The 16,569-nt window shown below is 33.5% G+C and overlaps 1 protein-coding gene and 1 long non-coding RNA gene across 2 annotated transcripts in view; one reads left to right on the top strand and one right to left on the bottom strand.

The window, feature by feature from the left end:
• The window catches only part of LOC119635629 (GTP-binding protein Di-Ras2), a 45,667-nt gene that overhangs the window by 8,099 nt on the left and 20,999 nt on the right, over positions 1-16,569 (top strand). The gene's annotated exons all lie outside the window — the stretch shown is intronic.
• The window catches only part of LOC119635630, a 9,152-nt gene continuing 2,238 nt past the window's right edge, over positions 9,656-16,569 (bottom strand). Inside the window, exon 2 of the long non-coding RNA XR_005247093.1 lies at positions 9,656-9,951. This is a non-coding gene — a long non-coding RNA (uncharacterized LOC119635630). The remainder of the gene's footprint in view (positions 9,952-16,569) is intronic.

Raw genomic sequence — 16,569 nt, 5'->3', positions numbered from 1 at the left:
AATGATGCGTACCGACGCTGAGGTTTAAATGAATTTAATGTTCTTTCCCTTACGAACATTTCAGTTTATTTATGCAAAGATAAGATTGAATATCTAAACCAAGTTTATAATTTTTTACAAAAATATTTCTTTATACAATTTTTTCCTGCCTCAGGAGCTGGTCATCATTGACTTTTGCTTGCTGCTTTGCTAGCGAAGATAAAACCACACACACAGAGAGAGAAAGGGCAAATTAGTTATCAGAGAGTTCGCGGTGAAGGCGATATGACTCCTTATGCGCATGGAAATGCACATTTTTATGGTTTTAATGGTTTTTTAAAATTATATAAAATATTAAAAAATTGATTAATAAATAACTTCGCTTGACCATCATTTTGTATCGACAAAATAAACTAATTAATTGTATGATGGGAAACTTTTTTTTTTTTTTTTAATCAATTTACAGAGTAAATAATAGCAATGCTAACAATATTATTACCAGCCCTTTAAAAACTCTTAACACAGGAGGGCAAAAAATAAATAAATAAATATTCAAATGAATTATTCGTACAAAGTCATCAAAAAAAATTTTTTTTATTGCATATTAAATGTGAAGAATAAAAAGAAAAAATGAAATTTTTATGTTTTATTCATATCTGAAAAAATTCTAAAAAAAAATTCTTGTTCTACATATATGTATGTAGATAAGAACATAATTCATAACGAGTTAAAACGCATTTATCACAAAAAACAAAAAAAAACAAAAAAGCAAAAAACCAAATATCTCAACAAATCATGTAGTAAATGTTATCTGTTTTTATCATATGCTACTCTTTATAAAAACCATACGAGCATATATCGCATCTTTGAATGCATAAAGAATATGAAATGTGAATATATTTGAACACGTTATGCCACAATAAGTTTTGCAAATCATTAATCATTGTCGAGATTTTTTGAACTGTAGATCACAATATCAAACATTTTTATAATATTCGAAGGAATAAAAATTAACATCAAACAAACATATTGTAAAGTGCAAATGCATCACAATAAAAACCATTACAAAAGTCATTGAACGAAGTCTGTCTCTATGGAATATAAAGCGTTTTTAGTACACTGCAAAAAATGCTATGACATTAGAGCAACTTTTCCTTTCGCCTCTGGAGAGCGATAAACAATTGTTATTAATTCGTACAAAAATTCTTCTGAATCGCGATAAAAAGAATGGTTTTTTTGGAACGAATATAAAAACAAATGCAATAACAACAACATGCATTCAGCTGAACTAAGCAACATTATTAAGGCCAAATTACGCTCAGCTCTTTTTATACGGTCTTTTTTACACGCTCTTCTTACATGAATTTTTTGTTACGGCCGGAATCGAAAAAAAAAAAATTGGTCTTTTAATACTAATTTCTTCAGCGTCTTGCAGAAACTTAAAGGTACAGCACGAAATAACAATGGAGGGCATACTGGGATCAGAAATCTGTCGATGTAAGCCCGTTAGTGACATCGGTTAGTTAGAGTTGAGAAATTGATTTTTATTTCTAATTTTAATTTCAAATTTTTTATGGCGAAAGTTTTCACAGTACACTAATTTTAATTCATTTTTGTAATAAAAATGATTTTTTTTAAATATAGATAACATTTTTACTTTTTTTGCACGCTTTTCTAAGAAAATATGTCGCTCTTTCTTAAAATTGCGGAACATATCCACAAATTTATAATAAGTTGCGCATATTTTTCACACGACATTTTTAGAGGGATTTCTAAGGAACGCGTCTAACTTGAAAGAAAAACGTTTGGTGTGAAAATCGAGGAGAAATATTATCGACTAAAACCATAGAAAAAAAGGATATTTCGACAATTGTTTTGGGATAGAAGAAAAAGTTGTACGATATTATTTATCAAGGTTGAATTATGTTGTAATATAATTAGCAATTGGTATTCGTGTGACCTAGAATGATCTATTATAGTCGACCATACCTCTAACCCTTCAGCTTTGGCATTCTAATGAATCCCTTCACCTTCTTAGGTTCGGAACGCCACGCAGTGTTCGGCATTACGAAACTTTCGACAAGCAACTGGTATGTGATTTTGCATATGACGGCGCATTCGCACAGAATTTGCAAGATGCCCACATATTTCAGGTGGTATCTGAGGAGGTGGAAGTTGAGGAAGTCCATGTAGAGGCCAGTTAGAAGATATATGTCGCCCTTTCGTAACTGCACTATCTTATGTGCTCCCGGAAATTTATTCGTCGAGTTTAGTAAGCACATATTTTAGATATTAAAAAATGGCAACATCGCGCATCTTCGGAGCCAATCCGTATGTAAGGGGATCTGCCACAAGCAGCGCAACTTGCCAAAGCTTGAGTTAGGCAAGAAATCTTTTAATCTATACGCCCTACTCTTTTTATTAATAAAAGACGATTAGATTAACTTACCAAAAATATCACACATGTTTCACCATAGACTGCTATTGTAATAACTGTCTGATACTACAGACAGTTGGACAGAAAATAATGAAAATTTTTCGAGTTATGCTGCGTGTCATTTTCAACAATGGTGTGTAGAGAGAACGCGCTTAAAAATTAATTTTTCTAATCATGTAAAATATTACCCCGCCTACAATTGTCTTGAAGATGAGTTTTTGAGAAATTTACAGCGGTCTTACTAAGTTTAAGTAACTGTATACCTTAGCTACGAGCAGGTGTTCTAGCCTACAACCACGACCTACGACTAGGGATAGGCTGCTTCTTCACTCTTTCCTTTATAATAACATATGTTGCCTGTTTTCCTATTAGCATAACTGTTTTTAATTATCCACAAAGCAAAAAACTGGAGCGATTCTATATACAATTATTTGGTTTTTTAACAAAGTTAAGCTTGTACTCTAAATTTTGTATGCAGGGCGACAGAAACACCACTAACTTTGCTGCCATCATAGTAAACCATGTATAAATCTTATATTTGACTGTAATCGAATCCGTTGTCTTAGCAAAGACTGAAAAACAAGAACAACTAAAATTCCACACTGCACAATATTAGGTGGACGTGGTTGCTTTCCCCATATTTGTAGAATTTGTGCCGAAATTTTTTTATGTTTTTCTACAGTTCCCTACAAACTTTATATACACTTACACCACGGGTGGTGTAGGGTATAATAAATCAGAGCAAATTTTCAAGCTTGAAAAGAATTATCTTCGTTATCTGATTTACGAACTCGTTTACTTTACTTATTTTTTTCATTGAAAACTCGCATAAGATTTTTGCAATTTACCCGACTATAACGATCGAAAATCTGCTTTGTTCGCAGCTGAGAAATTTTGGTTAATTTTAGTTAAATTGCAAAGGTTCTTAATACGGCGTCCACACGGGGATTGATTTCAATGATTTCGTAAACTTTCCGTGATTTCAAATAAAATCACACACGATTTCGTGCTATATAGAAAATGCCAAATGTAATCACGAAAAATCGCAATTCGAAGGCAATCACCATACGATACATAAGTTTGGACATAGTTTTCATTTTTTATAATAAAACCGAGCTGAGCACGTATTTGAAAAGGTTGCCAGTTAACGAATATTTTGAAGTAAAATTTTTTCACTGTAAAATGCTTTTAAAAAAAAAAAAAAAAAAGAGGAGAAAAGCCAAAACTGTTTATACTTACACAGCCACACATTCTATATAAATAGATTGCAGTGCAAAATATCTTTCGCTTTATTATAGATATTATGGCAATAAATGTGAATGCGAAAGTAGTTCAGTATGGCAAAAGTTTAAAAGTACATGACTCGACAAATGCTGTAATAAAATAGAAAGTTAAAGGCATTGCCTGGTGTATGTTAGCAAGCCAAAGTGTGTAGATGGTTGTGTTATATGCAATGGCATGTATGTACGTACAGCAGTAAAACCAGACGTATTCTAGCAATCAGGACAGTCTGATGTCTTCCTTTGTTAAGAAATAATTGCCAAGTTTTTTTTGATTTGTTTTTTTTTTTCTAATCCTTCTCTATTCTCCTTTTTTGTTATATCCGCACACAATTACTTTCATCTGAATTCCAATGCGACGTTCTCTACGTTCTTCATTCTAGTTCTCCAACTTGAACAATTCGATAAGCAATAAAAAAATGTGTCCGTTAGAAACTTTTTCCATTTTATTTCGGTTTTTTTACCCTTTGTCTCATTTTATATATGACTTTCACATGACAGTGTATACGTATTGCTATAAAAATCGTTAAAGAATTTCGCAAAACTCTAAATATTATATTTAAGAGGACTTAGATTAAGAAGCTTTCCATTTATAATTCATTTGTCAATTATCAAATAATTGCTAATCATTTTTCGCAATTTGTTTTATATTCCCATCGTGACGAATGCCTTCTTTGAATTAGCAAAGAAAAAAAAAACTTGTGCTATGAAAATCGAATAAAATTGACATATTCTTGATGAACGTGAACAATAGAAGTTGATTTTGTTAAACTTCCATGCCGAGCAAAATTGCGATTATTGTCTCAATAATTTTGACAAATTTTTTTTGCTTTTCTTTATTTTGATCCAATTTGAAAACTAGCCGAAAGCCTTCTCTCACCGCTTATACCTAATCCCTTCTTTTTAAAGGTTCGACAGCATCGCTTATTATGCGCAAGATTCCTCGCATTGCTCGCTTAACCACATTCGCTTAGTTAAAGCATATGCGATGGTGCTATGTTACATTTGCTTAATTTCATGTTACGCTTACGGTGGGATATTTGCTTGCGAGCTGTGTTGCGTCGACATTCTTCGTTTGCGGTGAGATCCATGCAATATCTTCAAACCTATGGAAAGAAACCCTAAGACCCTTTCACCTCTTCATCACAACATTTCTAATAAAAACAAATTAAAGGATGATTATGATAATTAAAAAAACAAAATTGAAAATAAGTAAAAACATTATAATGCCTCATGGCCCACTTTTAAATACCTTACTCCAGCTAACCGTTGCTCATATAATGCCTGCTCAAGATAAAGCGTTATGTCGGGAGAGGTCGGAAAAATGCGAACCATTTTAAAGAGCGTTCGCTCTTGTGCCAAAACTCGACATGTCTAAAGAATTACGAATGCATTAGACGGACGGACGGACAGACATACACAGATAAAACTACAGCGATTTAAAAATGTATGTTTAACACGATCGAAGTCGGTTCAGAATGTGATTCAAAATCGATTGGTATAATTAAAGACGGGTCTGCCTCTGGATGTTGCTAAAATTCGCATAAACTTACTGTAGTCTTGTGCCACAAGTGGTGTAGAGCAAAAAAAAAAAAAAGAAAATAGAAATTGGAATTTGAGAAACACTTTCATCAATACAATGAAAACAAAATAATTTTTTTTTAAGATAAAATTTGGAAAAATAGAAAAATTTGCAAAAAGTTCGAAATGATTTCAATCGATGAAGGGGTAATCCTTAACGCGATAAGGGTAATACGAGAGCCAGCGTCTTTGCGCGATGTGATGGACTACATTTTAAAGCATTTTCAAATCAAATGTACACCGGACTTATTACGAAAAACTAAAGATGCCTTGGATGATGCATTACAGGAGGGAGACATTGTTAAAATCGACGACTTTTATTATCTTCATTTAACCAATCGTGGCGATGCTATATTGCTTATAGAATATATACATATGTTTTGAATGAAGTGTAGAAAAAATTCGCAACAAAATAAAATTTAATTTTCAAATCGGAACTCATTTCGTACCCACCTACATTCTATTGAGAGAGGGCTTCCAATAAATTGTAATAATTACAATATAAATTTTGCGGCGTATCGAGAAACAAAATATATATATATATATATGTAACATATATGCGCAAACTGTTTGAAATCAAGATAAAATGCGTGTGAATTAATTTATGATATTCGAAAGCGAACTTTCGCTAAACCTATGCTTTTGCTTAGCGAAGCGCTGATAATAATCCAATCATTAGCTATTTTATTTTCACTTGTTTAAATTTATTAGGAACTATAAAGCCGTAGGCCAATATACATGTATTGTAAATACAATGAGACTTAATATAATATACATATACATACTATATATATATAGTGCAGCTATACTCGGCCTTAGCAACTATAAACAGCAGTCATCTTGGGTTTAAGGTAATTACGATTTATTTTGGATTTTTTTTTTTTTTTCAATGTAATCGCATCAAGGGGCAATTATTTTTATTCTGCCTCGACTAAGAAAATTTTTGATTGGCCTCTGTTGAAGGAAGCAAGATTTGAAATGAAAATGTTTCAACAATTTTCGATAACTTTAGAAGTTCTTTGAATTTTTTATCTTGTTTATAGGTGGCGAACTTCCAGTCCATATTTCACATGACTTGGGAATGTAAGCGAGAGGCCTCCATCTTAATAACTCCTTTATTGGGTGCAGAGGATTTGGAAAAACAGAAAATTCTAAGTTATTTGTTTAATATTAGCCATCTCTCTGGTTCCATCATCTAAAGAGAGTTCTAGCCTTCATTTTTTTTACAATGAGCATCACGAACTCGAAAGCTGGCGTCTGGTTTTCCTCTTAATACATCCTCGACCTGATTGGAGGTAGCTTTACACCAATACCAGTCCGCACTCACTCATTTCCGGCCCTGGCCAGTAATTACAGCCCCATGATTGAATCGTGTAATGGTGAGGCGTACATTTTTGTACGTAAACTTGACACGTGAAAGGACGCGGGGAGCGGGGTGTAGGTAACGTTCCCGGTTTTTTCTCCAGTTGTGCGTTATTTTATTCAATCTTTCTCTCGATTTTACTTTGCTTGTAAGGCTACCGATACTGTTGCCAGTCCTCTGCCAATAACAGCACCTTCCGTTTGCCAGACTAACTTACTGATTACCTACAGTGTATTATTTGGTTGCTTCAAACTGCACGCTATTCTCGCAGTCTTACGCAATACTACTGCACGCAGAGAAGAGTTAATATGAATTCGTAGATTAATTATCCGCGTTTGACGTTCCCTTGTTCCCACCCTGGTTATTGAAGTTTCTTCTCATAGTTTACGCTTTAAGTGTGTGATTATTTCTTTTCGCATTTTTTGGTTTTCTTTTGCTTGTTCTCTTGCTTATAATGAATACCTTAGATTTATACCCTAAACCATTTGTGGCATAAGGCTATATTAACTCTGTGCGGACGGATATAGCGATCTGGCGAACTTGAGAGAGATCAATTTTTGTTTATAAAGATCAATTCAGAAAATAATTCCGAGTTTGTCTGTCCGTCCATCCACTTCTCTATTTGTTCATGTTGTTGTCCTACAACCCCCAATTTCGTAATAGTAAATCGTATGAATCCTCTATGTATGCTACAGTTGCTTGTTTTTCTTTCCTATTTTATCTCCCAAAATGGTTTCGTTATAACTGACGAAGAGACAAGCTTAAATCGATTCCGAAAATGATGCTTAAGTGATCGGTATAATAAAAAGCAGGTCTATCTGAAGTCCTACTCGGTGTTGAATGCGTCCGCAATAACCTAATATAGCCTTGTACTACAAATCGTCTTAGGTATGGAAATCTAGCCGAGATTGAAATCGTGTTATGTCAAACCCGTGTGACAACAATCGCAAACCGTGTAAAGTGTTGCATCAAAATTCAATTTCCAAGTGCCATGTTTTGCGGAGGACGCCTATAGTGCGGACAGCTTGCTGTTTGCTGCGCTTCAATACCAAATAATTCTTAAAGATAATATCCAATTCTTTATTAACCTGAATTCTAGCACGAGAGCCAATAAAATTTCATTTACAAGGTTTGAGTGCTTATCGCATGCAATTTACGGCATTTGGGCCATACATTAATTTCCCATATTTTATTGGATACCACCATTAGCTGCTAATAATGCATTATTCATAATCCGTAATGTGTTGTTTATCATTCATCTTTTGCCTTTTATTTAGCTGTTTATTTAGCTGTTAACATTGTCCATATTTTTTATTTTTCGTCGCTACATGTTTTTACTTATGCATTATTTCCTTATCGCTCAGCTTAAATAAGTTATTGCCTTTTATCCGATATATCTCATTCGCTATTACATTTCTATGTTCAGCTTTTTCATTGTTTACTTCATTATTCCCTATTTTTATTTCTCCCTCATTATACCCATTGCACATCATTCCTTAATTATTATTTAGATTCAGTTACCGCATTAGTGAATATATTGACTTGCAACCGACTTACATTTACGTCTTTGAATCTAATCCGAATCTTAATAGCCCTTCACTTCTAACCAAAGGGAATGAAAAATATCTTTTATTTCTATTATTGTGGGACCTTCCTGGGGACCTAGCCTATTTGCATTGTCATTATAAGTTATCGGCAACAAGTACAACAAATATTAGCTCTAGGATGAAGTCAACGAAATTGTTTGCCATGTCTCCCACCGAACGGTGAAATCATTTGCAATACCCAGAGGTGAGTCTCAGAGAGACCCTAGAGCATATACCTTCTTGATCAAATTTCCATTCGTCCGTGTGACGGTGGTAAACGTTCTCTTGGTCACAAAAATCGAGTTATCGTCTTCAAGTTTGGCAAAAAGATTGAAAGTTCTTGTCTACAGCCTTACACTGAAAATCGAAAATATTCGCGAAAGAACGCACTTATAGCGCTACATATATTGATGTTACCTCGAGCTTCTGGCTTTCTTTGCTCCTTACTCATAAACTGCAATGGACTCAAGATAAAAACTTCCACGTGTATTTTACCGAAACGCAAAAGATCATCTCCGCCCACTCAATAGGTAGTTTCTTTTCGTGGGCTGCGAGCCAATTCTTTTTCGTCTCGTTAATCATTGAGCACTGAGACCAACTTTTCCTCCTTTCAAAATGAAAAAACTACCTTAACGCGGACCTTCAAATACAACCGCTTTTCTTTCACGAGCACGAACAGCACGAGCAGCTTTATTATATACCATAACATATATATAATTTTGAAATATTGAGGACATGTGTTGGCGATTATTCAGATATAAAAACCAGTTGGTAGTCCTTAGAGAAAAGAAGTCGAAAAACGAATTTTTCATCGACTTAAATTCTCGCCCCTCAATAAGACCAATGGGATATCATGCTTAGCAATGAAGGGGACTATTTCAAAAAAAAATTTTTGAAATTCTATTATCCTTTAGATGCGTAGGAGGACTTCAAATTTGCAAAGTATCGGAAAATGCGCTTTTTTAATAGTTTTCGTCCTTTATTGACTTATCGCATCGCTTTTTAAAGCACGATCTGCGAAATTGTCTCCCAAGTAGTAGTAGCATGAAATTTCATTTCTTTATCTGTGGATTTGGGTTTTTGGGTATTTCGGCAACCAAAGGATAGACAGCCAATATGCCTAAACTGCTTAAGTATATCAAGTTTGTCAAGAGCGCACACCTTGCACGATCTCTAATAAATAATTCTACTCTTGCCAGTCGATTAAATTCTCTACCGTGCTCTCTCACCATTCAGCGGTCGAGATAATATTCCTTTTCGCTGTGCGCGGTTTCTATTAAATCCCCGCTCGTTAATGTCGCACTCTTCAATGATTTCGTTTCGGTTTTCCTTTCGGGAATTCACGCCCAACTTTGTGGTCTATCAAAAAATAAATGTTTGCAAAAAAACATTTTTTACTTTTTCCCTTTATCTTTTATTTTTTCGTTTCTTTTTTTTTTTTTTTTTTGCAATTGTTTCACACGTAACACTTTTCCACGCTCTTGCGGGTTATATCGTGAATCTTACATATAAATTTTGTTAAATTGTGTTTATATTTTTGTACAAAAAAGTAGAGAAAAAATAAATTTCTGTGCTTTGCTTCCATGACGGATTTTTTCTTTTGTACTTGTGTGTATATATATGTATACATTTGCTATACCCTCCACGTATGTGTGGCATATATATGCATATGTACGTCATATATGAACTCTCATGGCGCCTTAACGTCTACTGACATGTTAACCGCTTTTACAGCAAATTAAATTTATTTTAGCCAGAGAAAATATGGTTCAGTACAGCGCAGTATGTACGCAAGCATATAAATAAAAAAATAAAAGAAAGAAATGAAATTCATATTATTTACTTGGTATAAATATATGCATATAAATATATATATATATATATATATATATGCATGCGTGTATTATATACACATATGCACGTATGTAGTCAAATGCCTAAAGTATTCGGTGCATTGTGCAATTGGGTTGTAACGTAAATAATGAGCCTGTTGGCCTTTACTATTATTTGCAATAAGTATAAGATATTAAAATATAAATTTTAAAAATGAGAATGTTTCCACATTAAACGTAACAAAGAGCAAAAAAAAAAAAAAAGAAAAAATCCTGGTTGAGGTAAATTTATCCTTCAACAAATAATCGTAAGTTGGAAAAGGCAGAAGTGAATTATTCTCAGTTTCTTACCTATTCTTTACTTTATTTTATTATAATGCTTTTTTAATTTCAAGTCTATAGCGAGTTGAAAAAGAAAAAAAACTAAATAAATTGGTATTAAAGGAAAATGCAAAAAAAAAACAAGATTTGGGGAAATTCCAAGTCAAGGTTTTTCCTCAAAGGCTATTTAGAGAAGATTTATTTTTTTAAAAATATTTTTCGTTTTATGCAAAGCTTGACAGGGCATTTCATCTAAACGTACGTACGTCGATTTTTGGAATTTACTATCGAAAACGAAATCTTCTTACATTCACCACGAAATGATGGAGGTGTATTCACTTTGTCACAATGGTTGCAACACCGTGTATAAATATTCAAATACCCGACAAGATTCAACAGCTCAAGGCCGTCTGTTTGTCAAACTAATGTGCGTGATGACAAAGAAGGGTATGTCCCTTGTTCATGTAACATGTTGGCGTGCAATATAAAGAGAAGAAGAAGAATGACATAGGGAGATGCATATCGTAGTCTAGCGTGTAGCGTGCCCAATCGATAACTGTTATGCTTTCACCGACTGACTGACTACTCACTGCAGCTACGGTCACAGAAAACTCTACCCCCCTCAATGCTGTAGCATAGTATTTGCTATAGCATAGTTAATCCAAGTTAATCCATTTTTTTCGGACTGTTTTTTTTTTTTTTGAAAAGAGTAGAGTATGACAGTTTCTGTCACATCCGCATGTAATTTTGTTACTTCTTTTATTAATCGCCATCTTTTTTTTTTTTGTTTGTAACTTTTTCTTTATTGTATTGCTTTTCGAAAACAATAAATTCGTTATGATACATAAAAGGATGAGAAAGCTACTTGAAGTATACCTTCCTTTATAACTCCCTACCTTGAAGTATACCTTTCAACATGTTCATATTATGAGAATGGAAATGTTACTAAAGCGATCCAGAACTTATTCACAATAATAATGTGGCCATTTCCCCTAAGGTTGACAACGAAAAGAGCATTAATAACAACAAATTTAATAAAAATCTAACAGTAAATCCTATTAGTTGTTTGTGTATAATAACGACCGCTAAGAGCATCATATAAAGTATAACGTGAGAACTTGGCCACTGTTTACCCATTATATAGTTCGTATCAGTTGGTCTTATATTAAGCTGAGGCTACTTAGTAAGAAATCCCGTATTTTAATTCTAAGCAAACATGTGGTTGAAGGTGATCCTAACCCTGATCGGATCACGTAGACTCTTGGAGGTTGGTTCGAACTATCAGCTTAAATTTCTAGATTATTTTATTTTACTAAAAAAAGAATATTTGTAACAGTTACAGTTAATCGTACAAGCCTACAATACCACGTAAGCTAAGAACACCTCTGCTTTTCAAAAGGAATAAAAAATTGGTTTTTTTATATTCTAAGAGCGCTGCTGCAAAACCTCCTGCCACGTGTATCAATAAATAATTTTTTTTTTTTTTAATACCTTTATGAAACGAGCTTCAAAACCCTACAACATATACAAATTCTTTGTCAATTTCAAGTTCGAAATGCACCTGAGCACGTCGTTCGATTCGCCTATCCATCTGTATGTCTGGTCATCTGTGTGTAAATTTGCAAATAACGCGCCTGTGGAACAAACATTGTAAGCACGATTGCTTCCAGTGCTCGTTGATTGGTGTTCGTGAAGTGTAACCCGTACACCGTACACATTATAGGGCATGAAAATGTAGTTCTTTTCCTTTTTTTAATCTTTTTCAGGACAACAGGTGATGGGTATAAAGGATTCGGTCACGTCCAAACAATTTTCTTACTTGTTACTTTCCACATATATAAACTAAAGGATTTTAAGCACGTATGTTCGCCCATTGTTTTACTTTTCTACTGACAAGCATTTTTTAATGGATGAAATATGACATGACACGCATGTGCATCCACATATTTTACATACACGTACGAGCAATCAAAAGTGATATCTGCGCTCTATAGGGAACATTGGTCAGCGATTACCTCAGGGAAGAATTCATTAGCGATCTTCTTATGTGTTTGTCGCCATTATTCGCACGAAATTTTATCTAAAGACATTAGATAAAATGTTTTTTTTTTTCCTTTCACGCTACTATGTATGTTGGTGTTAATAAATTAAACTTAATTTATGAGCCTAAGTTTCCAAATTTATTTATGAGCCTCATTTCTAAATACCTTTTTAGATCCTATATGGATAAGTACCTTTTTCTACTCTATATGGGTGTGTGTGTCCCGTTATATGCGCCATATATCAAAAGACGTACATGCTGTTATATCAATCGATTCAGAATCTTTACGCAGACAGATGTAAGCGTATCTATCCGTATACCTATCTGCGATTTCCGAGGTGCTTTGATGAAATTTCATCACAAATTGCGGCATTTATTGCGGCAACAGGTTCCAGGTTTTGTTGTTGCTCTTTGACAATAAAAAACCTAAACTAAGACTACATTGGCTTGCCATTCTAGGTCTTCTCCCATATCAAGTTTCTTCAAAATGGTTTCTTTTTACAAATTGTTAATGATCGGCCTTTCCCACATATAATGGCTTTCGCTCATCTATCCTCACCTACTCTACTTCAACTTTATCGCTTTAAAAAAATTAAAGCCATAAGCTCCTCTGACGATTATCATTAGGTGGCGTCCTTCGAAGCAAACCGGCCATCTTTCGCTCACGCCACACTAACTGTTGCCGGAATTGAGAATCCAAGCATCATGCCATTGAAGACGTCTATATCTTTTCAGTAATAAGTGCAGCGTATACCTAAATAATAGCTTTTCATATAAAATTTTGAAAGCTTATGACGGAATTTTTCGAACAGTAATAAAATGTATTTTTTCGAAAATTGAATCAAATTCTCATCGAAAGTGTTTTATTGAACGAAATTCTCTTCCGAAATGTTTCACTCAACACTCTTTTGAAATGAAGTCGGTGTCACTGAATTGTGATTTTTAAGATAGTACAGAACTTATTCCACAAACTTATGTTTACAACGCCTTGATTCTCGTTCTGGTCTTGTCCGTTCGAATAAAGCAATTCAAATCTCTTGCTTCGACTCTTTCGACTTACTTTTCAACTAACTTCGTCTTCCGCAAGAATTGTGCTTACATATTCTTTAACCCGCAAGTTGCCTACATTCATCGCGACCAAATATGTATACTAAACAAAAAACAATATACATAACCATTCATACAAAAAACTTTGTGTTCTCATCTAGCCATTTATGCACGCTGCAGTGAATCGCTTGTTGTTGGTGGGCTTAATTTGAGAAGAAGAAGTAGACAAGTATGAAAAGAAATTGACAAGCGTGAAAAAATGTTCTTCTTCTACTTGAAAGTGATTTTTGAAGACAATCACAAATTGAATTTCAAGCCGAAAAGTAAGTTTAAGTGGACTAGGTGCGAAAAGAACAGTTAGTTGTTAATAACAAAAGGAAGGACACAACAAAGACTGTAAAAACGCGCTATACTCAACCAAGCAAAGCAAGTAAGTAAACCAGCGGGCAGCATAGTTTAAACGATAATGTCTGTCCTTACAGAGCATAATAGTTGTCGGTAAGCGCCAATTACTCTTAATAAATTTGATGGTGATACTGACAAAGAATTCTTTTGCCGGATGAAGCTATGGTACTTACTAGCGACGTTGAATAAAAAACTCAAAGAAAGTTGACCTGTTTTTTGTTCAAGCTTTTGCATGCTTAGGCGTAATCGTTGACATCAAGGAGATAAACTTTACTGTGTTATGTTTGTTTTCAGCCGAGGAAACCAAAAATACTCTATAAGCTCGAGGCATGCAGCTTTATTTGCTATAACGCAAGTTCTCAATACTTGTTGCTTTTTTCTCTCTCATTCTTTTCTACTTCATCGAATCTTAGACAAATCTCTCCCCACATCTCTGATAGAATCGGAGCAATTGTAAATGCTATTCTTTTAAGCTACTCGAACTCGACTTGATTAAGCCAACAAGTCTGTAAATAGTTCAGTAATAACAGTACATAACTCATTGCCTTTGTTGTTGACAAAAGAAATTTATATGAGAAGTTTCACCTAAGCTCTTTAAACGAAGCGTCTGTGATCAAGAATGGAAAGATATACTGGCTATCTGCCTGCCCTGTTTGTCAATGATTAAATTGAAGCATGGATAACTACTTTATAGAGTGTGCACTGCCTATGTCTAAGTCTCACGACTTATGTTTTTCAGTTTACCTAATGCGATCGTAATTTCCATATGATGTGCATGCACAAAAAATTTCTTGATAAGAAGAAGAAAATATTTACAATCCCGTCATAACGTTTAAATATAAGAATCAGGGAGAATACAAAGTGCACTTTACCCTCTATTGTATGATGTGTCCGTTGTGTATGAATGTGCATTATTATTATACCGCATGCTCTTTTAATACAACATAATTCTTACATGTTTTCGAGACAAGCCATTTGTAAGTAGTGTATAAACAAGAAATTAAGACAACGATTTAAAATTTAACACGTATAGCAATTTATCAGAATTAATGCACAAAGGTTAGCAATTCGCCCAAAATTAGATCAAAACAAATAAAAACACGATAGTGGGCCGCGGACCACCATCTAAAACCATTTATCGGCAGCGAAAGTTTTTTTCAATAACGACTTTTTAAAATAAGGCATTTTATGGAAAATGGTCTGAAACGTAGTCCGATGCAAACCATTTTGAATAGATTTCGTCCTTGTGGCAAAGCATATCAGTTTATCGAACCTTATTAAGTTTATCTCAAGTTAAACACGAAAGAGCAAAACGGACAGATGGACATATAAGCATAGACCGGAACTGAATCAATCATTACAACAGTTCGGATCTTAAGTTGTTATGGTTGTTGTTTATGTCCGCACAAAGTTAATACGCTCGTATACCACAAGTGGCGTAAGATATAAAAAAAAAAATAAATTTGCTCATAATTGCTTAATGCGTCATAAATCGTACCCAAAGCGTCGTAATTTTCCCGTTATTATTGCCTACTACTAGAAGCTAATAAACAAAACAAAATGTTGCCTACTATTAGGAGCATCATAAAATTCTTCGTTACATTACGCTTTTATTTTAATTAACACCATAATATTGCGTAAAATAAGAAAACTATATATGATTTTATATTTTACACACAACTGTATATTTGTATAAATTAAAGTGTTCCAATCTGCTTTAAATAAATTGAAATTTTCAAATTTAATCTGAAAATTTTACTTATCCTCACAATACGAGTTCTGATTGCACTCATCTTGTTACGATATTCATCGGAAAACAAATCCAATTAAAAATTTCCTTCAATGAAAAGCGACAATCATGTATGTGTTGTTTTTACTTTCACTTTTAAAGCGAACTTACGAAAAACATTTTATGTAAACTTGATAAAAAATAACTGAAATCTTTTCAAATTTTTATCAATTTCGACTATGAATGTGTATCTTAGGATACACAGAAATTTTATATAATTACCAATTAAAATTATTGTAGTCAATAAAAAGATGAATATATATATATATATATAGAGAGAGAGAGAGAGAGAGAAAATACAACAAAAAAATTACTTTGTTTTTATAAGTTTTTTTTTTTTTTTTTTTTATTGCGTATATGAAATCTAACAACGGTTTTTCACTGTTAATGACATTAAGTTAATGGCTTGCCATTGTTATTTTAACAAGAGCAGCAATTGAATACTGCTCTTCAAACTTCATGCTATCAAAAGGCGTCTCATGTACATTATAGCAACCGCTGTTTTCATAACTGCCCTTAATGGTGCATTGCATCAAATAAAGTTTATTGAAAAGTTTAGGATAAAATAAAAAAAAAAAAAAAAAAAAAAAAAAAAACAGAACGGAGGACAAAGAAAAAACTTTATACTGCGAAAATTTTTACAGTTAGTCACGCATTATTTTGATGTTTTTATCGTTGGTTTTAATACAAGCAATAAAGAGGAAAAAATTATATTTCAGTAGGTTTTGAAACATAATATTCCGTTTAATTGGATGTCAAAACAAGAGTATGCCGCACATAGAGGATATTTTAGCTCACGTTCTGCCATGTGTTCTTTCATAAATATTAACAAGTACATTTTTTGGTTCAGTAAGCAAAGTACTCTCTCTCTCTCTCTCTCTCTCTCTCTCTCTCTCTCTCTCTCTCTC

The sequence above is a fragment of the Glossina fuscipes genome, unplaced genomic scaffold, assembly GCF_014805625.2.
Source record: "Glossina fuscipes isolate IAEA_lab_2018 unplaced genomic scaffold, Yale_Gfus_2 27, whole genome shotgun sequence".
NCBI classification, from domain to species: Eukaryota; Metazoa; Arthropoda; class Insecta; order Diptera; family Glossinidae; genus Glossina; species Glossina fuscipes.
The sequence above is the reverse complement of the archived record's forward strand: the minus strand, read 5'-3'. Positions and strand labels throughout refer to the sequence as shown.